This window comes from Triturus cristatus, chromosome 2_1 (assembly GCF_964204655.1).
Source record: "Triturus cristatus chromosome 2_1, aTriCri1.1, whole genome shotgun sequence".
NCBI classification, from domain to species: Eukaryota; Metazoa; Chordata; class Amphibia; order Caudata; family Salamandridae; genus Triturus; species Triturus cristatus.
The window spans coordinates 177,372,326-177,386,412 of NC_140581.1; positions in this window are offsets into that span (position 1 = coordinate 177,372,326).

Below are 14,087 nucleotides of genomic sequence, written 5' to 3' on the forward strand. Positions count from 1 at the left end.
GCAAGGGCTGCTGGGAACGGTAGTTCGAAACCCATCGGACCTGGGAAATGTGGTTTTAGGCAGGCGCAAAGGCTAAACCCTGACAACTTTTGCCTATGACTGAAGAGAAAAAAAAAGAAAAACAGAGCAGGAAACAAAACAGAATAATTTGTACATTGTGTGGGTTTTTCTGAAGAAGTTCCCAAAAAGGATACTACAGTTTACCTTATATAAACTGAGAAGCCTGTTATTTTTTCAATAATTAAGACAAAGAAGAGAGAGAGAAACAAGGCTTTCTGACGTATGTGCTAACATTGACTCGACCTATGCAAGTATTAGCACCTTAATATATTCAGAAGTGCATAATTAATCTATGTATGTGCCCAACAGTTAGTCTATTGGATACATATACATTTGTTGTATATGTATTGCCATGACTGTCAGGGGCACCAACTTAGATGTCGAATGATCAATGGTTGATTGGCTATAGTACTGGATATTTTTTCGATTTCCAAAGTGCAAAAATGAAAAGGGAAATATCCAAGAGGGGTATATGGGGAGAGGAGTTGGCCTAACGGTTAGGGGCGCTCGACCTCGGACCTGGGGAAACTGGGTTCGAGTCTCGGAGTTGGCCTAACGGTTAGGGGCGCTGGACCACGGACCTGGGGGAACTGGGTTCGAGTCTTGGAGTTGGCCTAATGGTTAGGGCGCTGGACCCAGGGCTGGACTGGGAACCAAAACCGGCCCTGGCAAAGTGCTGGGGGGGGGGGGATTGGGGGCGTCACCGAGCTCTTTGCCAGGGCCGGTTTTCGGCCGATTTTGTTACAGGGCCGATTTTGCAGCTAACCCGGCCCCCACCCTTGAGGCGCACCGGGGAATTGCCCGGTGCCCGCTACGGCCAGTCTAGCCCTGGCTGGACCTCGGACCTGGGGGAACTGGTTTCGAGTCTCGGTAACAACGCGAAACCTCCTGTGATTCTGGGCAAATCACTTAATCTCCCCGTGCCTAACAAAAAAATGAATGTGTGTCCTCATGTAACGTAACTGGTGCTATGTAAAGCGCTCTGATACCTGATTGGATTCGGGTCAAGTTCGCGCTATATAAAACTCTACAAAAAAAAAAAAATGTCACCACAATTGTCAATGGCGCCTATTTGCATGCATGGTTTAATCGTGGGTGGGTATGTTGTGGCAGTCCTTGTTGCCATTGTACAAGTGCACTAAGATCTCTTCTAGTACAGACATGAGAGGTGGTAGTCTTTTAAAGTTCTGCGTTTGTAGGTTATATGGAAGGTTCATGAAATGAATTCAATTCGGTAAAGTGCAACAGTGATTCAACAGAAGGTAGTTGTAATTGTTCTAGTAACCAGGCAGGTACAGATAGGGACACAGAGGGCAGCGCTCAGGATAGCTCCATGTTGATATAGATGCAAGAAAATTACAACAGCACATATATGAGCCTTTAAATGAGGGAAATAGTTTCTGTTGTGTGCTTAGGTATCGTATTTAGAGAAGAGGTACCCTCATGCATGTGATCTCAAAAAAATAGGGACCTATCGAGCTCTCTTTTATTGCTACGATCGTATTATTAGGACAACTGCCTATGTCTTGATAATATGGTTCATTTTGTCTGCCTAAAAAAGTTGAAAAGAAAGAAAAAAATATATATTTTTTTTTATTTAAAGAAGTGTGAGGTGGGCCGCTGCGGCAAACCAAAGTGGAGTCCGACCAGATAACCAGAGTACCGGACCTGCTGCACTAAAACTGTAAAACAATGATTTAAAATACAGTATATACTGATGCATCAATACAGGGGCCTCACTTAGGGACCACACCGACTACTGGTAGCAAGACAATCATTGAGTATGGGGAGACCTGTGCTAAGACAAAGAGACTTCAGAACATATGTTCATCTTTAATCTCAGAGTTTAGAGATGATTTGCTGGCCCCTAGAAGTTAATAGTATGGTTGTTACGAAAAAGAAAACACAATACTTTGGGGGAAGCCTAAAAGTCTATCATAAGTTATTGCAAAAATTATTAGGATGAAAGCAAAACAATGTGCAACAAGCGCCGTTTCCATCATGGAAAATGGCCTTTGCGCTTGGCGATGTGGCGAGCGCAAAGGTAAGTGGTTTTCTTTTTTTTATTTAAGTTTCCCTCGTCGTCATCTGTCGACTTCCCCCCACCGCTCTTACCTGCATGGGCCACGTGGCATCATGCTAAGATGCAAACATTATGAGCACACTTTTATGCAATATTACTTCAATACAAGTGCAAGGAGATGAGAGCACAGGATTTTTTTTTTTTTTAATATTTCTTTTTATTAAACAATTTCGGCTGAATCAGATCAATTACGTACAAGCAGGCGACTTCAGCCTTCCTCAGTAATATCTTATACATTTCAAAATATGTTACAATTATCACATCTATACGGTTAGGGGACATCAAGAGTCTCTTCATCAACTTGCTGACAAGGTGGGGGAAAGAGCACAGGATTAATATGGTTACATAAACGAAACAAAATACTGAGCACGTGGCAGGATTTTCTCATGAGAAATAATCTGAAAGGTTTTACTGGCACATGCATCAACCACAAAACCGGTCGCAAACGGGCAGATTCTCAGAATCTGCCCCTTTGCGACCGGTATTTTTGCATTTGGGATGCATCATCCCAAATGCAAAAATCGCAATTTAAGGAATCTCAAAATAGCGATTCCTTAAATAGCGATTGCATTTAAGGAATCCCTAATTGAGATTCCTTAAATGCAATGCATTAAAGTTTAAAAAATAGCGATTTCGCTACTAGCGGGAGCAAATTACCATGAAGCTGGACTTCATGGTAATTTGCTAAAACTTAGAAAAATGCTCTTATTTGCATTTTTCTAAGTTTCATGTTGCGCACACAAATGCCCTTAGAGCATGTGTGTATGCAACATGTGTGCAGAGTTCAAATACATGGGTGCAATAGGGTGTCATTTTGACACCCTTGCACCCTAGAAATTGCGGGAGCAATTTGCGAGTACCTACTGGTACTCGCAAATTGCTCCCACAATCTCCAATGCATTCCTATGGGCCTAGAGGCCCATAGGAATGAATGGGAAGCCATTCATTAATTGCGACTCGCAATTTGTGAGTCGCAATTAATGAATGTTAAGGAATGGCTATTTTAATAGCGATTCCTACATGCATAGGCTTTTGCGAGTCCTTAATTGCGATTCCTTAATATTCGCAATTAAGGACTCGCAAAAGCTTTTCTTGATGCATGTGCCTGTAGATACAGAAAAGGCACAAACAAGTATTGACTCCACTACTTTCTAATATTTATGATTTGTTGCCAATCCTCAAAACGAGGCTACACACATGCAGAAAATGTGCAATTGTACAACACTTAATCAAAAGGCTCCTGTGCATCGGAAATACATGAAACTTAAAAGACATACTATAATTAACATGCTCTTCGGGTAAATATGAAAACAACATTATTTCAGAAGAAAATGTATCAGTACATGTTAAGCTTGCATGAGCTTTGGCGTAAATATAGTAAAGTAATGGTGTTAAGGCGCGTAAACAAATAACTACTGTCTCAGAACCCATGCAGAATTTCAGGAAACAGTACTTTTGATTATTTTTGTCCAGTTTCCTTTGTTTTCAGCGAGGGATTCTCATAAAAACCGATTGGTTTTGTCCTTCATTCTGCTAAGAAATATTGAAGGCAGGCGGCAAGAGGAGAGCTACTTTTAGCTCACATGCTAGGGACTGGTGCCAGGATACTGAATCTTCGAACTTTACCACCCCTAAATTAATCATTTATTTAATTGAAAAGTTTTATATAGTGTGAATATGACCCACGTGGGTATCAGAGCGCTTAACATAGAAGCAGACAGGCTAAGCAGGTAAAGGTGAAAATACTTAACATATAAGAAGGTAAATAAACCATGTGAAAAAAGAACAGCCAGCAGCCTAGTAGATATAAAGTAATAAAAAAATGAATAGTAGAAAGGTAGGCCAGCGCTGTAAACAAGAAATACATATTAGTTTGGGTGGCTTCGGGTTTTTTGTTGCAGGTAGCTATTCAAGAGCAATCCTTTTTGTGGAGAAGTGTGGCTCAATGGTTAGAGCGGCAGACCCTGATGCAAAGGTCTGGCCTGGGACCAGGGTTCAATTCCCCGCTTCGGTGGGTCTTGGGCTCAAAATTCCATGGACCTGATAATTCTTGCCTCGGTGCCTATTTCAATCATGGAGTCCAACTCTTGCAATAGCTTGCTTAATCTCCACAATGCTAAGGATGCCTGGCCTCCACCTTGGGGGTGCCCAGGAGTGGACACCTCACAGGGAAAGCCAGGATGGGTTCCACAGCGGTATTCGTACAAGCGCCTTGAGACCCTTGCGGATGAGTAGTGCGCTATACAAGTATCAATTTACAATTACAATTTTTTGGGCCCATAATGGCTCTGCAATGGTCTTCCAGGCCCATATGCAACTACAATGTGGCCACACAGGTAATCAAGAGCACAGCAGAAAATAAGGTTAATTCGGACCATAGGACTTGACTCATGAGTTGCAGCTCTTTCCTGACTCCACAGATTTCACTTTTGTTCTAAGAGTCTGTTTCCCATGCAGTGCCAAATATTGTGAAATGTGCCGAAACCTGTTGATGGGTTGGATGCGATTTGATTTCCCTCCAGTGCTCTGCAGTATGTTATTATGTCCAAACATTAGTAACAGTCTGATGTAGACTGGTTTTTTGTTGTACATAAGCTATTGGGCAAACAAAGTAATTGTGCATATATTATTTTTTATTGTTTGACTAAACCTGTTTTTTCAGCTAGGCTTTAGCTCACTGGGCAACATGCGCCATTTGTTTATGATAAGTGGCCTCCTTTCGAAAGCAACTGCAGCGCCTGCTTGGCTGACAGAAACCATTTTGCCATACATTCATAATGAGAAACATTTGGAACAACGAGGCCGGAGTCACGAGTTCCGGAAGCCTGCAAGCATAACCACGTTTGCCCGAACAACGACTTTGCTGTAACCACGCACATGCTTGCTGAAGGCAAACGCCTGTTTGGGATGGGCGGGGAAAGAGGAGCGTCGGGAAGCGGACACGGAAAGGTAAGTGGGGCTCGGGCCGGGTCTGGGGGGGGGGTTTGTGGTAGTTTTATGGGGTGGTGGGGGTTCGAGATAGTTTTAAGGGATGGTGGGGTTCGGGGTAGGTTTATGGGGTGGCGGGGGTTCGGGTAGGTTTAAGTTTTAAGGGATGGTGGGAGTTCAGGGTTGTTTTCAAGGGTTGGGGGTTCAGGGTAGTTTTTAGGGGTGGGGGTTTGGGGGAGTTTTAGGGGGTGGTGGGGGTTCGGGGCAGTTTTAAAGGATGGTGGGGGTTTGGGGTTGTTTTCAGGGGTGGGGAGTTTGGGGTAGTATTTAGGGGTGGGGGTTCAGGGTAGTTTTTTGGGGTGGGGGTTCGGGGTAGTTTACAGGGGTGGAGGGTCGTTCAAGGTAGTTTTGAGGAGTGGTGGGGTTCGGGGTAGTTTTCAGGGGTGGGGGAGGTTCGGGGTAGTTTTTAGGGGTGGGGGTGCAGGTTGTTTTTAAGGGTGGTGGGTTCAGGGTAGTTTTCAGGGGCAGTGGGGGTTCGGGGTAGTTTTTCAGGGGTGGGGGTTCGGGGTTGTTTTTAGGGGTGGGAGGTTCGGGGTCGTTTTTAGGGGTGGGAGGTTCAGGGTAGTTTTTAGGGGTGGGGGTTTGGGGAAGTTTTCAGAGGGTTTGGGGTATTTTTTAAGGGGTTGTTTTTAGGGCTCAGGGAGGAGGATGGTGTAGGTTTTAGGGACTAGTGGAGTGCTGGGTCGTTTTTAAGGCTCAGGGGGACGGGGAAGTGGGTGGTTACCTTAGCCACGCATACCCCTTTACCATGCATGCCATTGTGGTAAAGGCATGCGTGGTAAAGCAATGCGTGGTAAAACTCGGTCGTTATACAGACCACGTTGTTTAGGTATGCAGGGTTGAGGAACTTGATGTTCCGTCATACAACCATTCTTAATGGATGTGTTCAATACATTTTAGTTATCTATGCTTGTAAAGATTCTGATGGTCTGTGTCACAGTTTGGTAAGCAGAGAGGCCTCTATTTGCCAATTAAGGAGGGTGTACTCCGTTGTTAAGTGGTGGAGTCTGTTCCTTTAAGCTGTACTGTGGGCTCTCATTAAATGCCCAGTAGGAACGTGATACATGCACTGGAACCCTAAATCTATGCAGCACCATGATTGGCATAAATATTGATTTAAGTAGTAGGCTGCTGCTTTCACCGCCACAGTACAACCACATACAGCCTACAGACGTATTTATGTCACCCCACTGCTACATAATGCACCCACTGGAAGATCAAAGTCATAGAATCTATGAGCAGGAAGAGAATTACCACCAACCCTCAGAATGCCAGGTAGTACCTGGAACTGCATGCCCTGAATGAATAATCAAGCCCATTCACCAGCGGGCTGATGCCAGCCGGTCAGTCTCTGCTGCCATGAGCCTGGTGGGCACCAATTGGCAAAGCTACCTTATTGCTGTCAGGGAGGCCGGCTGTGCCTCTCACTAGAATCTTGGGCATGTGCATAGTAACCTTTGTTGTCAATCAATCTTTCAGGTTTCTTGTAAAGTGTGACTACTCACCCGTTAGAGTTTCAAGGCGCTGTGGGGCGAAGTGGGATCTGCAGTTCAGTCGAAGAACCAGGTCTTTGGGTCCTTACTGAATTGAGGCAGTGACAGTGATTGCCTGAGATGTAGAAGCAGGGAGTTCCAGGTCTTTGCAGCGAGGTAGAAAAAGGATCTTCCTCCAGCCGAGGTCTTACGGATCCGTAGGATGGTGGCCAGTGTCAGTTGGGCAGAGCAGAGAAGATGTCTGGTGGGTGTGTAGAAGGAGAGGCGTGGTTGAAGTATGCAGGCCTGGCATTGTGGAGGGCTTTGCAGGCGTGTGTGAGAAGGCATGTGTCTCAATTCCCTACATCACTACATTACATCACAACTTTCAACATAACACACTACACTGAAGACAAAGTGTCTGCCTCAGCCACACATGGAGCACCAGGCTACTGCTTTGCTATTCACATTCCCTGATGCCTACTGAGATCTCTGCCTACAGATTTACTCCAGATGTCATTGTCGTATGATAACCGCAGGGTACCTAGACCAAAGATCAAATGGTTCTCATTGCCTGGCAGTGCTCTGAGTGCTACTGTATCCCCAGATACACTTTCACTGGCATCCCACCGCACTTTGATCTGAGTGAGTGCAGAAATCTGGAGCCTTGCTGGAAAAGGACCATGGACATCACCGGCTAAGAGCTCCAGAAATGGCTCCTAATGTACTGTGTGGGGCATGACATCAGAGACATATTTGAAACAGCTGAGACTGAGTCTGACACCCATACAAAGGTAAAGAACAGCCTTCCGGTGTATTTCATACACAGAAGAATTTCCATTATGAAGGTTAACAATTTCACTCAACACATCAAAATCCTGATGAAACCACTGACTCATCCATCTTATGCCCAATGCGGCATATGAAGTTGCAAAGGATGTGCTCAAGTCAGAGATTATTACTGGGTGTGACTCTGGGTCTTTTCAAAAGAAACTCCTGCAGCAGCAACACAAACAAAAGGCATTTTGGCTATGACTTGAGCTGTGCACACCACTGTTTCAAGGCAAGAAATATGGGCTATCAAAAACATGAGGACAACATGAATAGCACCATGTGCCACAACCAGAACATGCAAGTGACCTGACCCCCCCAAGCATTTGATGCCTTTGATGTGAATGTGATCTTCCCATTGCTGGTGTGCACCCAGCATTGTGGACAAATGCCATAGGAGTGGACAATGGACAAGAAAGCTATTTCCAAAACGTCTAAGGAAGTGAAGCTGAAAAATTCTACCACCCCCTGGTACTGGCATTCAGCCGCAGCAGTATGGATGGGAAGCATGGAAGCATGTTGCCTTACAGCAAATATTAGACTTGAGAGAAAGAGGCTGAAACTGACTATTCCAGGAGACTCTGATCCCTCTAAAATACTAAACTACTAACAGGGAAGGTGGTCTTAGATAAAAGCAGCATACTAATGAAGATGATGACATCACCGAACTTTAAGACGTTTTGAGGCATGGGCAAAGTAGGCAATTGCCTAGGGTCCCCACCTTCCATGGGGCCCCTAGGAAAGTGAACTTGCTCTAACTTACATCTGTCTATTTCTATATCTCAACCTTTAACATATAATTCAATATTGTTGGGCATCATGGGACTTGAATTGTCAGAAAATGGGTTATAAAATCTAACGTTAGTTGTTCTGGATGACTTTGCCAACGTGTCTGTCCAGCCCAACCTTCAGGTGACAGATTTGTGCATCTACACACTTAGGTCCAAAAGGCCGCTTAAGTGCGTGGGTAGGTTCGGTCCCAGCTCACGCATAGCGCACTCTCTCCATTCTGACATTTATGCTGTTGAGGCCGCTGCTGGCTCTGGTTGCCTTTGGAGCTTCAAATCAGCAGTGAAACTAGGACTGAATCTCCTATGCCAGATAATAGATGAAATCTCACCAGGCCCACAAATTGGCATAGTAGAGCTGTTTCCTGTTCTGGGCATTGGTAAGCTGGAAGATCGGCAGATTCGACCACACATTGATGAGAATGTAAAACCAGTGGCTCAACACTTGTGCAGCATTCCATTTGGCATACAGAAACAAGTTGAAAAAGAACATGAGACACTCTTAGAGGAAGATATCAAACCAGTCAAAGGACCAAAAGTTTCCACACATTGGGCCCGATTCACAAAAGTAATGTGAGACAAAATCTTAACTTTAAGACTTCTGGTATTCACAAAGTGCATTTAGAAGTAGTAAAGTTAGGAATCCTAACTTTACTACTCCTAATTGCCCTTTGTGAATACCGAAAGTCGTAAAGTTAGGATTTTGTCTCAGTTAAACTTAAGTTTTGGTCTTCTTAAGGTTTGGTCAAAAGAGAGACTTCAATAAAATCCTATCAATGAAACAGATTGCAGGTTAGGGGATAGGGGAAAGGTGAGTGGAAACGCAGGTGAAAAAGTGCAAATATACCAGTTACATGCTTACATAAATTTAGACTATTCATCTAATAACCTAGAATATACATTATCTTTAAAAGTACTTACTGAATTATCTCTATCCAATAACTTGTAATCTAATTTTATTTTTTATCTTCTAAGGGCTAGTTAATATGTATTTTGAGTGAGGCATGTTCGACTGAAGTTCTATAGCCCCAAGTAAATAAATTATGAATATTAATATCATATTCTCTAAGATTAATTGTAAGAATTGGGAGCAAATCTCCTTGGCATGTTTCTTCTACAAAAATGCTAAGGAAAAAAAAAAACACTAAGTGTGATGGCACAAAATCAATAATTTAAAAAATATATATCAAAGTCCAAATACCAGTTTCAATTCATATACTTAATGTTAGTTTTAGGAAAGAAATCCTACTAAACGGAAACCTACTATCTTCGACTGGATACTCAAAGGGAAATCCTAGACTTTCGACTGGGTACAGGAGGTACAAAATAAAATGGACTTTAACTTCAAGCTTTCATTTTGAATCTCAGTTCAATATTTCATCAAAATATTAATCAGGAACGGCTGTCTCTGCTATAATTAGTTCATATTCAGTGATGAACTGACAATTGTATGAATCAATTACTTCTGTGGGCTGTCTTCTTTTGACGAGATTGGAGGCATGGGTGAGGAGCAAAAACATTTTAAAGGAGTCCCAATATGGTTTCCAAGAGGGAAACGGCACGATAGACCAATACCTATACCTCTCACTGATCATTGATTATTTGGTGAACTTGTTTCTCTATCTAGAAGTCCTTTTTGATAGAAATCAATCATGGTCCAAATTGCTAGAGGGAAGAGTAATGGGTATACAGAGAAGCCTAATGGCACTGAAAACATTTTCCAAAAGGTTGGGAGCCAAACCTCTAATCCCAATGAAAATAAGCATTTGCAATGCAATAGGTCTCGCAGTTACGAGAGTTTAACCTATTGGTATTGTAAATAACAAATCCTTTTATTTATGTTTCTAAAAACTATTCAAAAATAAAAGGCATTGTTATGTGCAATGCCAATAGCTCAAACTCGTGTCAATGTCGAAGCTATTTATTATAATGGTATATTGCGAGGGTTAGAGAGAGGGCTAGAGAGAGTGGTAGAGGGAGATGTGAAAAGAGAGAGTGAGAGGTAGAGAGTTAGTGCGAGGTACAGAGAGAGCAAAAGAAGTTTTGTGAGCAGTAAAGAGACTCCGAGTGCGCTGTCCCCTGCCAAATGTTCCCAGCCAGAATATATGTTTTAAAATGATCAAATAGTGAAATCTTCCTGCCACATAAGTTGCATTTTCTTGATGTACCATTTAGATAGCCGTGCCACATAATTTGTTACCCCATACCATAATCCCAGCACCTCTGAATATTGTGAGTACCATGGAGTACTCTTAATTGCAAAGGGAAGAACCACATAATGCCCGAGACACTTCCAAATAAACCAGTGAAAGTAAAATGTTCTCTCTTCTACGTTACAGGGTGCCATGCATTTTAAGGGGTTTTGCTTTTGGGTTTGCGTGGCATAAATAAACCAATTCAACACGATTCCAAATGTTGACTGTTTAAAAGGCGCAACTACTGCAAGTCTCCCCATTGCACCTCACTGACCCAGGGTGCCGGAATTGTATGGCACCCCTCCCCCACCGCCACTAATTCTTTGTAAATATATAGAGCGCGTGCATGTAGCTTTTTACATTGCACCTTCTGAGCCTAATTCCAAAAAGCACGCGCTGTGTATATTTAAAAGAACAAGCCCGTTATGCGTGACAAAGATGGCACAGTGCTGGTTTTCTTTTATGTAAGTCCACCATTGTGATCCCTTTAAATAAGCGCACGCAGAGGCAGCCCCAATATATAAGGAATGGTGGGCCAGGCACTCCATATTTCACAAACTAAGCACTGAAGAAGTGGCTTGTAGCAAGACCAAGGTACATGAGGCCTGGACGCATTATTAATGTTTAATAAAACAGCTCCAAAGTAAAAAATAAGTACGCAGTGTAAAGGTCTCTATTTCGAAAGAAATTTCAAAAACATGTTGAATGCTCCTGCTGAATAATGAGATCTTGTGCGCTGCAGTTGAGTGAAATTTGCACTTTGCATAAATATGAAAACTAATACCTGTGAAAGCTTTAAGCATGCAGGATGGCTCTCTCCTCCGCCTCTGCGTATTTTGAAAGACATTTCAAAAATATGTATCAGCTATTGTTTTTAGTGGTAGATTGCGAGGGGTAGAGAGAGGGTTAGAGAGAGTGGTATAGAGAGATGTTAACCATGCAGGATGGCTCTTCCTCCTCTGTGTCTGCGATGAGGTGGGGAGAGAAGGGAGGGGGAAGGTCAGAGAGAAGGGAGGGGGAAGGTCGATCCGAGGAGCAGAAAGGAATCTGATTAGAAGGGAGGTGGGAATTAAAAGAGCTCAAAAGTAAACCAAAACGCGCAGTGTAATTGTCTCTATCCTGCTAAATAATGATTTCTCGTGCGCCGCTGACTGATGTCTGAGCAGTTTAAATGTCTCTAAACTGCTGAATAATGTTTTTTCGTGCGCCACCGATTGATGCCTGAACCAATAAAGGTAGAAAAGAATGCGTGTGTGTGTCTGTGTGAATGTGTGCGCGCAGTGTGCAGTTTGCATACATTTGAAAACTACATTTGAAAACTGAAACCTGCAAAAGCATTAACCATGCAGGATGGCTCTGTCTCCTCCGTCTCTGCGATGAGGTGGGGAGAGAAGGGAGGGGGAAGGTCAATCCAAGGAGCAGAAAGGAAACTGATTAGAAGGGAGGGGGTAGTGTGAAAAGAGCGGGGAGATAAGGGAGGGATGTAATAAAAAACAAAGGAGCCAAAGCTATAGAGAAGGGAGGGGGGGTGGGAGCAGCTGTGCACGTGCATGTGATCGTGCACTCAAGGTTTAGGCCAGCCAAAAGACTGTGGGTAGCACTTTGAAAATCCACATACAAAATGTCTCTTCGAGCCTTTGGCTCAGCGAGACCTAAAAATGTATCATGCAAAAACAAAGGCGACAGCTGTGTATGGGGTAGGGGTAGGGGTATGGGGCATGGCTCCCAGTGATTCTCTGCAAACGATCGAGAACACATTTTTTAAATCTTTACTTCCCTCCCACAGTCATATTCAAATTATGACTTACACATGGAACTGGCTCTACCATATATTATCAATTCAATCAAAATGGCACCACTCCTGCTGTGGCTTTCTATTTGGCGCAGGGAGACAGTCCCCCTTACGCAAAACTTAATAACACTTATTTTAAAATCCGACAACTACAGCAGGATCAAGTGGCTGGTATGTGGAATCGGAACAAACTGCAATTGGCCTAAGCCGCCTTTTTAAAGAATCCATCCACTTGCAAGTTCCTAACAAAGCGGAAACTGGCCGAGACATTCATTTTGAGGGCCCAATACTTGAGAAAGGAAAAAAACTTCCTCACCCAGACAGCTCGCCTGTATGAACTAACTCCAGCACTGGAGGAGGGAAGTTTCTTTTACCTGGCTGATGTCAGATTACCACACCACAAATATATTTTATCAAGAATCCACTTAAACTTGATTCCATTGATAGTAGGACACCCAGGGAAGCAATACACACTCTGATCTTTCCGTGTGTCCGTGCGACAACATGTCCCCACAAAATGATCTTCATGTTTTATTTTTTTGTGGTTTTTAACGTCAAGAAATTTGATTGTACCGATTTGTAAGCGCTACAATTTAAAATGTTTGTCGTGTAGCATTGTATTTTCTTAAATCCTTGCAGAACTCTTTTGTGTGTTTTTCGCTAGCATCATTCTTATGGGCATGTTTGAAAAAGAGAAAGCAGGTTGGCCCATAAGATGAATTAGGACTGTCTATTACACTTTTACTGTATTTAGTTTATTTATACATGGATGAAATGGATTTTATGACAAATTGGATGATAGCACTCTTTTAATTACTGGGATTTACGATGATATCTTTTATCTATGTCTTTTTATAAATTGTGACTGTAAGTACCTTTATGATCTTATGTGTAAGATCGAATAAAGGATTTTGACTTGAATCAATTAATTCTGTGTCTAATTGTTTAGCATGTTGTACATCAACTTGATTTAGCCATTCAGGACCTGCATACTTTATGTTAAACAACTTTAGTCTCCTTGGTCTTTTAACTTTTGGTTATTCAACATCACTGTCACCTTGCTCTTCTTCCTCTCTTTCTTCTTCTATTTCTGCAGCTTTTGCAATCCTTTCAGTATTCTTTTTCTTTTTCCTGCACTTCCTGGTCAACTTCTTTTATGACACACTCTTCCACTTCAAGTGCTTGCGACTGGCTCTGATTCACAGTGCCCCTTTTCATTTTCAGATTTGTTTTCAATCCCTTCTGGTGTCCTCACTTCATTTGCCACAGGTTTAAGACTGTTTTCACCTTGATCATCTTTGTCCCTTGGGGCAATCCAAAATTCACCAGGGGTTAGGGATATACAGAGGCTGAGTTTTGATTTCCGTCTGTTTCTCTGGATGTTAGACTCCTGAGTATCCTTGCTTGATTTTGCCCCTGCAGCTCTAGGGCTTGATCAGACTGTATCTCCTAAACCCCATCCTGCAGATTCACAAATTTTGCTCCTTCTCCTTCCAGAATATATACATTGGACTAAGGGCAGACTCAGGTAATCAGTGTCTGTTGACACCACTTCTTCATCACCTTGTCTCACCACCTTAGTGTGCAACATGTGAATCAAATGCCGCCATCTGATATGTTTCACAACAGTGTTGCTCACAAGGCTCATTGGGTGTGGGCCCTTCCAGCAAGTTTCCAGACAGGTCTTACAAATATGCTTTTTCATTGGAAACCAGTCTCCAGGTAGTGTTACTGTTTCCGTCCTGCTTGTGAGGTCACCAAGTCGACCTTATGAAAGATACAAAGCACCACATCAGCCAGTCCTCTGCAATACTCAAGAAATGTCATCTGTGATGTTTACAAGTGCAGCTGCAGGTACAGAAGGAATTCTTATAGCTC